The 14,353-nt window shown below is 35.3% G+C and overlaps 1 long non-coding RNA gene across 13 annotated transcripts in view; it reads right to left on the bottom strand.

The window, feature by feature from the left end:
- LOC140848049 (uncharacterized) overlaps nucleotides 1–14,353 on the bottom strand; it is a 106,194-nt gene that overhangs the window by 75,797 nt on the left and 16,044 nt on the right. For all 13 annotated transcript variants that reach the window (XR_012128578.1, XR_012128583.1, XR_012128582.1 and 10 more), the window contains one exon: nucleotides 7,214–7,302. This is a non-coding gene — a long non-coding RNA (uncharacterized lncRNA). The remainder of the gene's footprint in view (nucleotides 1–7,213; nucleotides 7,303–14,353) is intronic.

Genomic DNA, 14,353 nt, shown 5'->3' with positions numbered 1-14,353 from the left:
TGGAAAGTAATGTGGCAATGTATAAAAAGAGTTATAAAAATATTCATATCCTTCTGGCCAGAAATACCAATTTCAGGAATCTAGTCTAGGTGAAATTAAATCCAAAATATGGAGGAACATCTATACAGGAAGATGATTATTCCAGCATATTAAATATAACAGCAAAAGTGGAGAGGGGATGAAACATCTAATAGTAGTAAGATTATTGAGTAAATTGTGGAAAATCCACTGGCTTTCCGATTAGCATCATCACAGAATGATGCATGCCAAAGTGGAAAAATGTTTACAAGCGCAAGACATAAAGAAGTGTGATTAGGATGATGAGAACCACTTCTGAAAACATGCAGAGAAAAAATACAAGAGAAAATGTTCAACTCATATCAAGGTTTTCCGAGCAAAAGTTAAAAATACACATATTAAAAATTCAATTTAAAATTTGGCATTGTTGACACTGCTGAGCTATGCTTCTAAGGAGCATCACTGTTTTGTGAGCAGGCGCAGTGATTTCAAAACATTGTTTGCTGAAAGGTATAGACTTTTTCTCTGGAATCATGTGCAATATGAACACTCTTCATGTGCATGTATGGACATAATTTCATAGATGGATGATGGAGTTCCTGAAGAACAAAGGAAAAACTATTCATACATGTGGTAGGCAGAATAATGGTTCTCCCAAAGATGTGCAGGTCCCATCCCTGAAGTCTGAACATTTATGCTGTGCTGCAGGGCAGGTATGCACGTTGCAGACAGAACTAAGGTTGCTACTCAGATTACCTAAAAATAGGTTATCCTGTGTTATATACTTTCATTAACTAGGTATCAGTTTAAGAGAACATACTGTTCAGAAACAGATTTATTCTGCAGTTGGGTAGATTCAGTGAAAAATCAGTAGAACTACTTTCTTATCCATAAATATTTTGGATGACTCTTTTAAAAATCATGTAAGTTTCTTTTTGTCTTATATGCTTTTTAAAGTATACCCATATTCAGTCGCAGGGGGGCCATCAGGTGAGAATTTGGGGATCAACAGAGGTGAGGCTCAGAACCTCACCCCCCCTGCTTTGAGAGAAATCTTCTGCATCCGTGGATGTCTTGCTGCCCTTGTCTAGCCTGGATTAATACTTAGTCCATAGGCACACACCTGATCATCTGATCATCTACATTTGCCTTCTTACAGCACTAAACTATGTTTTCTACCTTTATCTTGCATCTACCTACCACTTCAGCATTTTATTAAAAATAAAAATAATAATAATAATAGGAGAAATGTGGGATCAACATATAAATCAAGTACAAAAATCAAATGAATATTCATATTTGACCTGATGGTTTATAGGTCATATTGCATGATCAAAACCGAAAGTTTCTGTGATGAATGCCCTTGTACTGTTCACCATGTAAGAATTTATTCACTCTGTAAGAATTCGTTCACCATGTAAGAACTTGTTCGTTATGCTTCAGAAGATTGGAGACTGACGAGAATTAGGCTTGAGATGGATTAATGATTGTACATTGAGCATTGACCCCCCTATACTGAATTTTATTGTTGTTAACAACCATTTGATCAATAAATATGAGAGATGCCCTCTCAAAAAAAAAAAAAAAAAAAAAAAGTATACCCATATTCAATACGTGGAAGAAATTTCATAAATGCATCAGGGGATGTATTTCTGTTTGGGAAATTTCTTTGCATGGTCTAAAGCCCAAATTTCTGGAAGTTCTTAGAACTGATTCAAATAGCATTTTCAACTCTGGTTCTGTTAAGATTATGGAGGTATAAAGTTTGTTTCCTATATGAAAAATTGTTCTGCTTCTGTATTCTTGGCTACAGATTATGGGACTGACCTAAAATTCATTTTTAATAATGGTTATTATTTACTGAAGAAGTACAGTGGTGGTATAATTAACTAGGACAGAGACAAATAGAGGAAGAACAGGTTTGTGTGTGCGTGTGTGTAAGTGTTTAGGATGGAAAATGGGGAAAGGGGAGAGAGATGAGAAACTCAATGAGAACATACTGAATTTGGAAGATGAAGTCCCAAAGGATATATATCCATGTGGAGAAGGTCGGTAGAGAGCTCAACATAGGTCTCTGAGGCTTGGGAGAAAGGCCGGGGCTGGAAATAAATATGACTGCGTAGGTGGTAGCTGAAGTTATGAGGAAATAGATACCACTGCTCAGAGCCACTGGTTATAGTTAGAGAAAATGAGAAGCGACGCTAGTAAATGGGGGGAGTCAGAGGAGGCAGCATTAGTGCCGAAGAGAAACAGGGACGGAGGGGTACCAGGTGAGCTCAGTGTTCCAGAAGTAGGTTCAGGGGAAGATTCAGAAGGAAAGTCAGGTAAAGAAAGTTGGAAAAGATCATGCATTTGGCAACTTTGTGATTAGTAATTTTTGCTGGAACATTTCCAATGCATTGATTGTGGCAAAATTCTGTTTGCATTGGGTTGAAAGTATATTAAAACTGAGAAAGATTAAATGACTTATATATTATTTCAAGGCTTTTAACTTTTTTATTATTGAAGTATACTTGACATAATGTTAGTTTATGGGGCACAACATAGTGATTTGACGTGTATGTACATTATAAAATGCTCACCACCACAAGTGTAGTTACCATCTGTCGCCATGCAGTTATAGTATTATTGACCAAAAGAGCCTTCTGGGAACAGAAATAAAGGGTGATAATTTTAGGGAGGAGGTTACAGAATCAAGGAGATTCTACAGTGAAGAGAGTCTACCAAAATGTGGGGAATGCGTCAGCAGACAGGAGAGATTAAAAGGGATAACAGGACAACAAGCTCTGTAGAAGAGGGGATATGGAATCAAGGGTGCAGGTAAAGGAAGTGACCTGGAAAAAGAGAAAGGATACTTCTTCCTCTGAGGTTAAAAGGAAGGAGAAGACCATAGTTACACGTATAACTTGTACATGTGGAGCAAGAAGGTGAAGGAGATTCATAGCTGATAGTTTAGATTTTTCCTGGTAAAGGAGACATAAAAGAGCTAAGGGCATTGGTAAAGTAGCAAGTTGGAGTTGAAGGAAGATGTATGGAATGGATGCCGTAAGGAATGGGAAAGGGAATTAACCAAGGAAAAGGTTATTATCAAGAGAGACTACATACCAGGGAGTCAAGGCTAGATTGGAAACGATGTGAAGCTCTGTGGGAAACTGAGGTATGAAAGAACAGGAAATAGTTGAGGAATTGAGGTAAGATCACATAAGGAAGTAATGGAGTGAAAGAGACCAGAGCAGTAAGGGGTTGGAATGGGAGATCAATACACTGGTATTGGACCCTGATTGTGGAACAGTTTCCTGGTGATCAAAGGTTGAGGGTGTGGCTCTGGGTCTTAATGAAGTGGTTAGAGTTCAAGGCTGTTAGACGGGTTGTCTGTATAGACACTGAAGTGACACTGAAGTGGCACCCGGTGGCAGAAAATACAGGGGAAGGAGTTTCCAGAAGCCAGGTGTCAAAGTGTCAAGGTCCTTGATGAATAAGGTATGAATAAAGGAGGGAATGACTGGCAGTTAAGTAATGAAAATGAAAGACACTAACAAACACTTCCAAGGTTGTTAATCATACCTTTTGTTTTCTCCTCACAAATTAAGAGTCATGAGGGCAAGGACTATGCTGTATTTACTGCTACAAATGTTTGTTGAGTTAATGAATAAATGACTTCATCAATTTGAATAAGTATTCATATTGAATAAGTATTTCTGGAAACTGATTTTATTATAAGCAATTAATTTTACAATACAAATGAGCAAGATGCAGAAAAAATGAATAATTCCACACCCAGAAATGACCACTATTTAGCCATTATTAAATACTCATACCTGTTTGTGTGTATAAATGTATATATGTACACATTATATATATTTTTCAATAATAAATATTCAGCTATAATATACTGTAATGGCTGAATAAGTATTCTATTACAGGGTATAAAGATGTACTGTAAGCAGTTTCTTGTTTGGGGATATTTGTATTGATTCCAAGTAATTTTTTTCTACTACTAAAAGGAACAATCTAATAGTTAAATTTTTGCCTTTAACTAATTTCCTTGGGATGCAGTCTTACAAATGGCTTTTCTGGTAGGCTCTGCATAGTGAGCCTGTTTATTGAACTTAGGTCTGTTTCTGACATGCCTGTTGGTATGTACTCATACTCTACCCGGGACTGGAGTCAGAAAATTGGGCCGTGTTGCAGGAACTGTTTGATGCAGGCATGCCGACAGCCACAAGTGAGCTGGCAATTACAGTCTTTCATGGGAATCAGGATGGGTGCTTTAAAAACTTGGAATCAAGTACTCTTTTCATGAACACAATTAAGAAATGATTCCTGAGCTGAATAATAGGATAAAGTGGTCAATTCCGAAACGTATACAAACTGAATGAAAACCTATATGAATAGGCTACATTTGTTGACAGCATCCAATTTTAGGAGAGGTTTTAATGAATCATGGGCACTCATCAAGGTCTGCTTCTCAAAGTTTTCCAAAAACACTTAGTTAATAGCACGGAAGAGTGAATACATTGCCTTATAAACTAGGTCCCAAGCTAGAATTTTCTTTAGTTTCATGTTTTCTCTTAAATTTAATATAAATGTTGCACTGCATACCATTATACTCCTATGTTTAGTATAAATGCTTATACATTTTTCAAAATCTCTGACTAAAATTGATATCTAAGAAAACATCCCATGTTTATTATTCAGTGGCTTTTAACACCCTGGCATACCACAAATTCCCTTGCCCCAAGCTGGACTTTCAGAGGCAAGGTCCTAGGCTATTTCACATATATTTCATATACTGTTTAATATGCTCTTTTTCAGTTTTCTCAACAGTCTAGCCATGGCTATTGACAGTAGTATATGATAGGAGTAGATTAACTGATGCTTACCCACTTTGAATCTGAGAGTCACAGACTCTGAAAATTCACGAAGTAAAAATTCAGTATCATTGCCAACAGACTGAACTACAAGAAATGTTAAAAAAAAAAAAATGTCCTTCAGACATAAGGAAAGTAGAACCAGATGGAAATACAGATCTACACAAAGGGATGATGAGCGCTGGCAAAGGTAACTACATGGGTAAATGTATAATTTTTTTTTCTATTTAATTCTCTTTTAAGATAATCAACTACTTAAACAAAAATTATTTTAGAAAAACTGTTTAAAAGAATGTGTTATGGTTGCTGCACTGATGGAAGGTGACTGCACTGGAGTGTGGGTGGGGACTTGATAGTATGGGTGAATGCAGTAACCACATTGTTTTTTCATGTGAAACCTTCGTAAGAGTGTATATCAATCATACCTTAATAAAAATTAATAAATAAATAAATAAATAAATAATAATTAAAAAAAAGAATGTGTTATGGGGTTTCAAAATGCATTAAGTAAAGTACATGACAATGACATAAAGAGCAGGAGGGGAAGATGGAAACATGGCGTGGTGAAGGCTCTCACTGTATGTGAGGTGGTGTCACCTGGAGGAGCTGGCAGGTCAGATGTGTAGACTATAGTCTGCGAGCGACCAGCATGATGACAGAACAGTTGTAACTAATAAGCCCACAGAATAGAAAAGAAAAAAATAGAATAATGAAAAATCCAAAAGAGAGGAAAAAAGGAACAATGAGTATATGGAACACATAGAAAAAATAGGTAATAGCAAGATGATAGGTTTAAATCTAATTGTATCAATAATTACATTAAATTTAAATGATCTCAAAATCCTAGTTAAAAGGTAGATACTGTGAGACTGGATAGAAAGCAAGACCCAACACACTTTACATGCAAAGACACCCGTTAAGAATGAAAAGATGGAAAAAGATATACTGTGCTGATGCGGACATGAGTCAAAGAAAACTGGTGTAGTTACATTAACATGATAGAAATAAAGTAAGATTTCAGAATGAAGAATATTGCCAGGGACAAAGAAGGTCATTTCATAATAATAATAATAATGATGATGAGGCCAGTTGATCAGGAAGCTAAAACAATCCTAAATGTTTATGTCCTAAGTAACAGGTTGAAAATGCGTGAAACAAAAACCGAACTATAGGGAGAAACAGACAGATCTAAACTTAGAGATTTCAGTACCTCTCCTTCAATAACTGCTAGAGCAAAGTGAAACTTAGCAAGGATACAGTAAACTCAAACAATGCTATACACCAATATTACCCAAATGACTTTTCTAGAACACTCTACTAGCAAGAGTAGAATATACATTCTCTTTAAAGTGGTTATGAAGCATTTACCACCAAGAGAGACCAATTCTAGGTCCAAGGTCAGCAAACGAAGGCCCTAGGGCCAAATCTAGCTTGGTTTCATAAGGTCTATGAAAGAAAATATGTGGCAGAGACTGTATGTGACCCACAACGCTTATAATACTTACTATCTGACCATTTTCAGAAAAACTTTTCCAAACTCTGTTTTAGGCCATAAAACCTGTCTCAATACATTTAAAAGGATTCATAGCATACAAAGTATGCTCTTAGACCCCAGTGGAATTAAATGGAAATCGCAACAGAAAGCTAACTGGAAAATCCACAAATATCTGGGAAAAAAAAAATATGCCTTCTATGTGATACATTTATTAAAGAAAGAATCACGAAATTAGAGTGAAGTTAGAAAGTATTCTAACTGAAGAAAAATAAAAATACAACGTATCAAGTTTTTAAAAATGAAATTCCCACAAACCAAACCAAACCAAAGCAAACCAAACATCTAGTCCATTTGGGCTTCAGTGGAGAATCCTTCCAATCATTTATGGAACAAAGTAATAAGAATTATACACAAACTCTTCTATAAAAGTGAAGAGGAGGAAATACCGACCTGATCTTTGAGGCCAGCATTATCTTGATACCAAAACACACAAAAATATTACAGGAAATGAAAACTCACGCCAATTTCTTTCATGAACATAAATGTAGAATTCTGAACAAAATTTTGTCAAATCAAATCCAACAATATAGAAGAAGCATAACATTAATATTAGGTGGGGTTTATCCTAAGGATACAGGATTCATTTAACATTTAAAAATCAATTCACCACATTAAAGAAGAAAAGCTGATCATCTCCATAGATGCAGAACATCTGACAAAATCCAGTATTCATTTCTGATTTAAAAACTCTAAGCAAACTAGGAATGGAAGGGTATTTCTTCAGCCAGATAAAGGGCATCTACAAAAAAACCTCCAGGTAACATCATACCTCTGGTGGAAGACTGTGTGCTTTCCCCTTAAGATCAGGAACAATACAAGGATGTCTGTTCTCACCACTTCTATTCAACACTGGAGTTTCTGTACAGTAAGGCAAGAAAAAGAAAACATTCAGATTGGAAAAAATAAATAAAATGACATAATCATCCATCTATTCCACTTGATAGATCTACAAAAAACTCCTAAAACTAATAAATTAGTTTAGCAAAATTGCAGGATACAAGATCAATATACAGCCCTCATTTATATTTCTACATTCTAGCAACGAACAACTGAAAATGGAAATGCAAAAAATATATAGCATTTACAATAGCATAACAAATATTAACTACTTAGGAATAAATTTGACAAAAAGCACAAAAGATACTTGCACTGCATTTCTGAGGTGACTTCTAGTAGACTTTTAAAAAAAATTGACAAGCTGATTCTAAAATTCCTATAGAAATGCAAAACATCTATAAGAGCTGAAATGACTTCAACAAAAAGAACAAAGAGGGTTGGCATTACCTAAATTTCAAGACTTATTAAATATCTTCAGTAATCAAAGCAGATTGTATTAGTATAAAAACAGATCAGTGCAACAAAATACAGATTCTAGAAATACATTTTTGACAAAGTGCAAAGGTAATTCAGTGAAGAATTTCTTTTTTCAATTCATGATATCCATGAACAAAACTGGATATCCATGTATAAAAATACAAACTTTAATTCATATACTACACCATATATGAAAGTTAACTCAAGATTGATCATAAACCTAAATGTAAAACCTAAAATTCCTATAGGACTTCTAGATGAAGACATAACATTTTTGTGACTCTGAGTTAGACCAAGAGTTCTTAGATGTGAACAATCCACAAATGAACATGATAAATTGGATTTAATAAAATATTTAAAAACTTCTATTCTTCTGAAATACACTGCTGAAAAAAACAAGGCACAGGGAAATATATGCAAGCATATAGTAAAGGATTTGCATCAAGAATACAATGGAACTCTCAGAACTCAACAGTGAGAAGACAAAACTCAATTAAAAATGGGAAAAGACTTGAATAGTCACCGTCCCAAGAAGATACCCAGATAGCAGATTAATACACGAAAAGATGCTTAACTTTACTAACCTCAGTAGTCTTTAGGAAAAGGCAAAGTAAAACAGTGATGGAAAAACTGGATACCCATATACAAAAAAAGTGTATACAAATCTATTAGAATGGCTCAAATGAAAAGTGTTGAAGGCGTGGAGGATTTGGGACTCTGATACACTCCTAGTAGGAATGTAAAATGATACAACCAGTTTGAAAAACAGTTTGGCAGTTTCTTAAAAAAGTTAAATACACACCAACATATGATCTAGCCATTCCATTCTAGGTTATTTCTCCAAGGAGAGAAAGAGACAGATCCTACAAAAATCTGCAAATGAATGCCCATAGTAGCTGTATTTTTAACAGTCTCAAATTGAAATGACCATCAACAGGTGAATAGAGAAATTGTAATATAATCGTATGATGGAATATTACTCAGTAATAAAAGGGAATGAATTACTGTTACATGCAATAACATGGATGAATCTCAATAGTCTCAGTGAAGAAAGAGACAAAAAATTTAGAATAAACTATATGATTTTATATATTAAAATTCTAGAATATGTAAGCTAATCTATAGGGACAAAAGGCAAAGCAGTGTTTGTCTTGGGGGGGGAGGTGTGAGAAGGGAGGGATTATGAAGAGGGAAAACTCAGGGATGACATATGTGTTCACTGGCTCATTCTGGTGATGGTTTCGTGGGTGTGTACATGTTAAAACTTACCAATTATATACTTTATGTACACATGTTAAAAGTTACCAGTTGTACACCTTAATTATGTACAGTTCATTGAATGTCCATTATACCTTAATAAAGCTTTACGAAGCTTAGTAAGTACATTTTTTAAATGTACCTAGAAAAAATAAAGGAAAATAATTTCAATTGAAATGTAAAAGGAAATTACATTTATTAGGAACACGCTAAGTGGCAAGTACTGTGTATAATGTATAACCTTTCTAAGTAGACTTAAACAGATATGTTCCTGTATCCCTAAAACAGAAGTATAGGAAATTTTCTGTGTGTGTGTTTTTTAAATTATGGTTACTAGTCTGAAATATATGGTTTGGTATGTGATCAAATTTGCCTTAATTTGTTTCAAGTCAAGAGAATAAGCAAAAACTCAGGAACATTTCTCAATTGAAAAAAATCATTCCATTATATAGGATAGAGTTCAAAAGACATTAAACCTTTACAATAAAATTGCATTTAGGTGACTTTGGAGGCAAAATAGGGTATTGGTTAAAAAAAAAGTGACATCAGAATCAGATCTGGACTGAAATCCTAGTTCTGCTGACGTACCAGCTATGTTGCATTGAAGATGCAATTAACTAGGGTCTCAATTTTGCCCATCTGCAAAATGGGTAATACCTCATAGAGTTGTTATGAATATTAAAGAGACCTAAATATTTGAGCACTTGTATCCAACATATAGTAAGTACTCAATAAATATTAAAATGCTGGTTACTATAAAGATATTTCTCCATAAATGTAGGAATCCCAAACCACAGTAGATTAGATAATATGAAATGCTAAAGGTATTTTAAGATATAATGTACTCTTTACAGAAAATGTATCACATATAGATTCCAAAAACTCTTAGTTCAGGAAGTATAAAACTTGATCGTTTTCTATTTAAAGAAATACATAGTATACCACATTCTAAAATTGTGTCCTCTTTAAAGGTGGGTTTCTATTTACACAATTCCCCAGCCAAGACTTCCCCATTACTTTGGGTATGGAAATTCATATTCACCTGACAGTTTTACATTAAAACAAAATCCATATTTAAGAGCTAAATAGTTTGAATGACTTATATTAATGTATCTTTTATATTCTATACTTACGGAAGTTACAGTCTTTATACAAAAGTATCAAGTAAAAAAAAAGTTGCAGGTATTTATTAGTGTGTTTTATTTTAAGGCACAATTTATGTAAGGAGGACATTCAATTAAAACTTCAGAACATTGAGTAAGGTAATCCAGAAAAACTGAGTCTTGCACTTTATTTCATTCAGTTTGTTATTCTCACCCACTAAGGGGTCAGCCAACATTAAGAATGTTTAATGAAAGGATAGCTTTGGCTGACCTGAAGGAAAGAGTTCCAAATTTAGATTACTGCCTTTGAAATTGCTTAGAAACTGATACCTCATCTTATAATCAAAGTGCACATACATTTGATCTTCTGCGTTGCATTCCTTCATCAGTCCACAGGATTTCAGTAAATCCCTGTGAGACGATGACCTCCACGTGAACAGCCAACAGGCATGACAGTTCATCAGAAAGCTTGAGTTCTCTGTTTTCCAGTGACATTGCACTCAGATCTGACATTAAGTTCCTTTTATCCCTTCAAGCCATTGCTTCCAAATTTCTTGACTATTGTTGGTGGCAACAAAAATTTTTGGATTTTCAAATTTACAATCTTAGGGCCATTCCATATTTTCTTTGCCTCAGGTAAATAATTGCTAAACTTGTTCTTCTTTATAATAGACTTCAGATATGTCCCTTTTCATTTTTAGAACTGCCTGTTTAATCCCCGCTCTTGAATTTTTCTCTTGTTGTTTATTATATTACACTATATTGCGTTGCGGCCTCTGGTATTCTCCCTCGCCCCCACCCTCCTAGCCTGTACAAAACATAAAACACTTTCCATCAGACTCTGTAGAGGAGAACTGCTGGGTAAATAAGGAAAACTTGGGACTAGAAAAGGGGAGCTTAAATAGAATCTCCTTTTCTTTCTCCTTGGAAGGAAAGAGGAAGAGCAGAACCTTCAGGAACTGAATCCCAATTTAGACAACTACCGACTGGTATTACATGATGTCACCATTGGAAAGATAAAAGGACACCTGGATTCAGCTTTGGCTAGCCATTCTTTCCCTCCGTCTCCCACATACCTCAGCAGGGAGCCTTTGGCGCGGGTGCTTGCTCATCTGTGTTCCTCTGGTCACTGTAAAGTTTGCAGAAGGCCAGGAGAGCTGGCCAACAAGAAGGGACAAGCAGGCTGTTCCGACTGTAGTGACAGAGGGAGCTCAGTTCACATCCAACACCTTTTCTTCCCTTGAGAAACACCCTAGTATTTAAAGCCTGTTAAGAGAAGCCCAGTACTACTAGTTCTTCCCTTTCTATGTCATGTGTCCCTTCTACATCTGTGGCTTCTCTTCCTATCAAAGTATCATGTCTGAGAGATGAACTGCCTGTTTCTGCTCTGCATTAGTTCTGTATATTGCTGTATCTCTGGAGTCTTGAATGGTACCAAGTACACAGCACATGGTTAGCACTCAATAAATATTTGATGAATGAATGAATGGTTATTTTTTCTAACAGTCCAAATCCATCACCGCTTTAAAAAATTCTTTGTAAGATTTGCCTATTAGAGTAAACAAGCTGTCAATCTAGTTTTAAATCACTTTTCCACATCCCCTTAGCAATTACAGTTTGCACTTGATTAATGTACTCTTATTATGCTACTTTTTTCACATACTCCACCATCTTTTCTATATATGTTGTATTTTCAACTAAAAGGGAATCCACAAATGTTACATATTGTGTGTGCTGCTCAGCAGTTCTTCATGCACTGAAGGAGAGTAACACTCACCAGATGGCCAGCCACCTCCTTTTAGGACACTCTGGATCAGTATGATCACTTTGAAAGGAGATTTAGATATGTGGGGGTTTTTTTTCTGTTTCTCTCATACATTGTATGATTTTGAGTAAACTGTTTCTTCAGTGTTCAACTTAAGAACAAATTAAGAAAGGAAAGTTTCCTAAAGGAAAACATTTCAAAGTTACAGAAGCATCTGTATGTTGGTAACATTGCTCCAAAAATATTTAATGGAATATAGAAGTTCTGGACTGGTCAGTTTGAATCTTTTCTTGGAATTTCCATACAAATGTGCATGTATGGACATAGAAACTGAATAGTGTTATATAGAAGCTATTACTAACTATAAAAAAGACTCACAGTTTCTTCCTGGAGAAGAAGCAGATGATAGCCTAGACTTTTGCAGTAGTTGACTTACTCCTTAGTTGTCTCCTGAAGGAAATAACAAGAGTGGCACACATTTCCAGGAATCTCTGAGGTATCAGAACGAGACTGTACAAGTGTACAAGTGTTTCCTATAATGGATTTTCAAACAGTTAAATTAAGTCATTCAGTTTCTGGGAACTTTCTCCATCTATACTGTCTTCTGGCAAAAATAAAGTTGGGCAACCTACACACGAAAGCAGTTTCCAGTGATACCAAATCAACAGCAGTTTCTAGGTCATTTCCGTTCCCTTCTCCATGGAAGTATACAACATATAGGTTACACCACATATTTCCCCCTTGTCCCAAAATATTAGGTTGCCGAAGAAAAATGTCAGGTAATATTACTTATTTGCCTTCATGTGGTCATCCTAATTACATGTAAAAGAGGATATTAAATAATATCAAAATATGGGGGGAAGAAAAACATCAAACCATAGAATTAATTTGTTTTACTGACATTTATGTCACAATTACTGCTTATGATTTCAAAAGTGCAACCATGCAGTGCTTCTATTAAAACCTGAGTAATTGAGAACAGTTTGAGGATCACAATGACAGCTTACCCAAAGGGGGGAAAAACCCATTAAATTCATTGTTGCATCATTTGCTGAACTGCTATCTTTATTGAATATTTTTCAAACTTAATTTAGTGATAGTATAGTTAAAAAGGAGTTTGGTGGCCTGCGTATTTAAAACAGGCAACCAGACATGAGTCATAGCTCTGAAATGACTAGTTAATGGAGTAAGAAAGCCAAAGCACCCCCCTACTTTTAAATACATAAGAGTGATGATTGCAAAAATTTGCTTTTTTTCCTTTTTAGAGTGCAGTTACCAGGTGAGTATTATGCATTTATTAATAGTTAATTTGACCTGAAGGAGGAAAGGAAAGAAAGCATTCTTAAATAAAACCCCCTTTCACTGTTAACTGGTTCTATTTGAAGCATAATTTATGCAAGTTAGTTTATTTTTGGTGATGACTTCAGAATCTGTGGTGTGTGTGTGTGTGTACGTACAGAGAACACTGCTAACTAGACATCAAAATCATGTTCTCACTTCTCCTTGGCCATGTAACAGACTTACTCCCAGCCTCCCTTGCAGTTAGGTGTGGGCATGTTGCCAAGTTATAGCCGATGGAATGAGAATGGCAGTTCCATGTGCTACTTCGAGTCTCAAAAAAAAAAATATATCATTCTCCCACAGACTGAAATAGAGACAACCACCATGAAGACTTTGGAACTGAACTACTTATTTTAACAAGAAACAAATTTAAGCCATTACACATTTTGGGGTTTATCTGTTATGGCAATTACTTATCCTAATTAATTCAATGTACAAAGCTTGTATTTGCAGTGTCCCTATGATGCACAAATCCAGGGAACACTTTACATTGAAATGTAAATAAACGGCATTTCCTGAAGCACAATTAAGAGGCTACAGGTATGTATATAAGGATATATATGAATGTTCTCCCTGGGCCATGTGACAGCCCTGACAAGCTAAGTCCAGTTTCTGTCTTGGGCTTTATTGTGTATGAGCATCAATCTGTGTAAAGGCACTTGCCTTTTATGTCTGTGGTACTAGATCACTGTGGAAAGGATCATCCAACAAAAAGTCTTAAGGGAAAAATACATCCATAAATCCAAATTAGGTCTCTTGGAATTAATTAAACTGTGTTAGCTACATACTCTTAGATCCTGCTGCCCTCTGGCACGCACTGAACTAAAAGAGTTTTAGGACCCCTCCCCCTCTCCCCCCACACTTACTGCTATGAGTAATAAAAATTTCTGGGCTTCACTTTCATCTTCTGCAAAATGAGAGCTGGATTATATGACCTCCAAGATCCTTTCATTAAAATTCTTATGTATGACTATGATGTCCTTAGCTATTGATAGAAACAATTGATAATGTGAGCATTCCTTCAGATTCTAAATTGATACTACAGAGATGATGTACAGTAACTTGAAGTTTTATGAAAATATATTTAACTTGTACCAATTCACAATCAAAGAGGCACAACAGAGGTTCT

Source organism: Manis javanica, chromosome 1 (genome assembly GCF_040802235.1).
Source record: "Manis javanica isolate MJ-LG chromosome 1, MJ_LKY, whole genome shotgun sequence".
NCBI lineage: Eukaryota > Metazoa > Chordata > Mammalia > Pholidota > Manidae > Manis > Manis javanica.
The sequence above is the reverse complement of the archived record's forward strand: the minus strand, read 5'-3'. Positions and strand labels throughout refer to the sequence as shown.